Here is a 3,803-nt window from a genome sequence, read left to right on the forward strand (position 1 = left end):
GGATTTCGCTCTCGCCTCTGGCGCAAGCGGAATCTGCCAGTATCCACGGCTCAAGTCCATGATTGTTAGATAGCTGGCGGACGCCAGCTGATCCAGCAATTCATCAATTCGAGGCATGGGATACGCATCGGTTATGGTGATGTCATTCAGTCTCCGATAGTCGACACAGAACCGGGTTGTCTTGTCCTTTTTGGGGACTAAAACAACCGGGGCGGCCCATGGACTAGAGGATTTCTGGATGACCATTAACTGTAGCATCTCATCAATCTCTCGTTTGATTTCAGCCTGCACTTCGGGTGAGGTGCGATAGTGCGATAGGGGCCCTGCCGTAAGGGCTTGTGGGTCCCTGTATCAACTCGGTGAGCTGCTAGGTTGGTTTGGCCAGGGATGCCTGAGAATGTGGCGCTGTGCGCACTCAGGAGAGTGGTGAGCTGAAGCTTCTGTGGGTACGAGAGGTGGGGGTTGATGTTCCAATCATCTGCCACGTCTCGTAGCTCTGCTAGCAAGTCTATCAGTGGATCTGGCTCTTCGGGTTCTAGCTGGCTACACACTGCTAATACATACTGCTCCCTTTCCTCGTGTGCTTTTAACATGTTCACGTGGAACAGTTTCTGTCGCTTACCCCCGAGACTCACTAGGTAAGTGACTGGGTTCACCTGTTTCAGAATGGTGTATGGCCCGTCCCAGGCAGCCTGCAATTTGTTCTGCCTGACAGGGAGTAGGGCGTATACCTTCTGACCTGCTGCGTATGACCGCTCTCTGGCATGCTGATCATACCAAGCCTTCTGTTTGGCCTGTGCCTTTGCAAGGTTTCCCGTCACTATGGTCATGAGGGACTCCATCTTGTCCCGAAATTTTAGGACATATTCAACCACAGAGACTTCTGAGGGGTCACCTTTTCCCTCCCAGGTCTCCCGAATCAGTTTTAAGGGCCCTCGAACGTCTCGTCCATATAGGAGTTCAAAGGGCGAGAACCCAGTGGACTCCTGTGGCACTTCTCTGTAAGCGAACAGCAAATGAGGCAGGTGCCGCTCCCAGTCCTTCCCCTGCGATTCCACGAACGTGGCCAGCATTTGCTTTAACGTTCCGTGGAAACGTTCGCAAAGGCCGTTGGTTTGCGGGTGATACGCACTGGAAGTGGTGTGCTTGATTTGCATCCTCTCACAGAGGGCTTCCATTAGCTCCGACATGAAGCAGGAGCCCTGATCAGAGATCATCTCGGCGGGGAAACCTACACGCGAGAAAATCCCGATCAAGGCGTCTGCCACCGTGGCCGACCTAAGGGAAGACAGTGCTACCGCCTCTGGGTAACGGGTGGCATAGTCCACGACCGTTAAGATGTAGCGCTTGCCAGAACTGCTAGGAATGGGAAGGGGACCAATTATATCCACTGCCACTCTCTGGAAGGGCTCTGTGATCACGGGCAGTGGCTGCAAAGGGGCTTTGCGGGGTCCTCCAGCCTTCTTAACCCTCTGGCAAGTGGTACACGATCGGCAGTACTTCGTTATGTCCGTTCCCATCGTGGGCCAGTAAAAATGGTTCTGAACACGTTTGTGGGTCTTTCTGATACCCAAATGTCCTGCAAGTGGAATGTCGTGGGCTGCTTTGAGCACCTGTGCCCGAAATTCCCTAGGGAGTACCAGCTGTCTCGTGTTCTCACCTGCGCCACCTTTTGTAGGCTGTACAGCTTCACAGTACAGTCGGTCGTTCTCCCAATAGATTTTATATGGAGTGCCCTCACCTGGAGGCTGGCCAGCTCGGGCCCTAAGTGCCTCCAGACTAGGGTCACCCTTTAAGGCCTGCACGAATGCAGCGCCACCGGTCTCCTCCAGCTGACCAGTGACGTATGAGGTCAGCTGTGGAGAGTTACCTTCAATGCTGGGGTCAGAGGTGGGTGGAGGGACGGCTGGTTCTGTCCCCGCAGCCCCATCTGAGCCCAGGTTACTGGCGACACTGGAAGCGTCTACCAGCGCAGTGACACAATCATCATCATCATCACATGAAAAGGTCTTTCTCGCATTGTTATCCACCTGAGGGTCAGAATCGCCCGAGGGGGTCCCTTCGGTCGGTTCTGAGTTCAGGCGGCTGGCCATAGAACGTGTAATGGCCAGAACAGGTACAGCATCATTTATATCACCATTGCTAACACTAACACACGCATTCGGATCAACAATGACAGGTGCAGAAGTAGGCAAATGACATTCGGTTGCTTGTACATTTAAATCTGATACCTCCCTAGGTGCGTTAGGGACAGTAGAAATAGCAGGCAAAGTGTCCCCGTCTCCCTGTTTCCCCAAAGGGCTGTACAGTACCTGGTTTTGGTCAGGGAGTCCTGCTTGGGCCTCCTGCGCGCTTGCAGGGTATTCGTAATGGGAAACAAGGGTGCCCAAATCAGTGCCAAGCACTGTGGCAACAGGAATATCATCCAGGACCCCAACAACCCGCTTTTGCCGTCCCATTCCCCAATCAATGGTGACTTGGGCTTGGGCCACATGAGTGCGAGTGCCCCCAACTCCGGTCAGAGCGAGGTACTTTCCTGGAAGGATATCCTTCTCCGTAACAAGATGTGAACGGACCAAGGTTACATCTGCACCGGTATCACGGAACCCGATGACAGTCTGGCCGTTCACAGTGACAGGCTGGTGATTCTGGGATCCGCGGTGCACCTCGGGTCCTCCGACCAGCAATACAGCAGACGAGGTAGGTGAGGAAGCGTTGGCCCCCTTAGGGCTTGGCGTCGTCGCGGTGCTAGGAGGTTGGGCCGGCTTCCCTGCGTAACAGGTCTGCTTGGTGTGACCGGGCCTGCGACACAGCTCACACCAGGGCCTGGTTGTCTCACGGTTCACAGGGCCAGTGGGCCTGCCTTCTCTCCAGTTCTGGGACATGGCTCTGTCCTGGTTGGGTACTGGAGTTTTGCGGCTGTCAGGTACCAGGGGTTTGCGGATGTCTGATACCACCGGCCTGCGGATGTCCGTCATCACAGGTTTGCGAAGGTCCGGTACCCGGGTTGCGACAAACATGTCTGCCAGCTCAGCAGCTTCTTTCACAGACTGGGGCTTGCGCTCCAGCACAAACTGTCTCACATCTGTAGGGCATATCGCAAGGAGTTGGTCATGGATCATCAAATCCTCAAGGGTAGCATAAGTCTTTTCTTTAAGAATTCTAGTCCATTGGCGGAATGTGGTGCATAAGCGGCTAGCCACATCCGCGTAAGAGTCTGTGGATCCTTTCAGGATGGCACGGAACTTTCTCCGGTAAACCTCAGGGGTTAACTGGAACTTAGCAATTATGGCATCCTTGATAGTCTGATAATCGCAATCTTGGTCTGTGGGTAGTTCCGCAAAAGCATCCAGCGCTTTACCAGTCAGCTGAGGCGTCAGGTGTAGAGCCCACTGATCCTCAGGGATGCAGAACTGGCGGCACGCTCTCTCAAACGAGCGTAAATATAAATCAATGTCCCCGTTTTTCTCCATAACTGGAAACCTTGCTTTGGAGACCCCGGGTAGAGGAATGCCTCCTGCAGCAGGAGTGTTAGGAGAGGCAGACCGCTCGGCCTGTCTCACTTGGGCCAGTTCTAGTGCACGCTGGTGCTGCAGCACTTCTCTCTGAAGCTGGAACTGCCGCTCCTCTCTTTGCTGCTGTTGCTGTATCTCCAGGTAAAAACGTAAATCCGCGCCAGTCAGGCCTGGTATCAACTGCTGGCTCATAGGGCCCAAGGCAGTGAAGTTCAGTCCAGAGCTGCTTGTTCCTTGCTGAGGGTTAGCAGGAGCTGTGGACATAGCGTAATCCAGGGTATCCACATC

Source organism: Bufo gargarizans, chromosome 6, assembly GCF_014858855.1.
Source record: "Bufo gargarizans isolate SCDJY-AF-19 chromosome 6, ASM1485885v1, whole genome shotgun sequence".
Taxonomy (NCBI): Eukaryota; Metazoa; Chordata; class Amphibia; order Anura; family Bufonidae; genus Bufo; species Bufo gargarizans.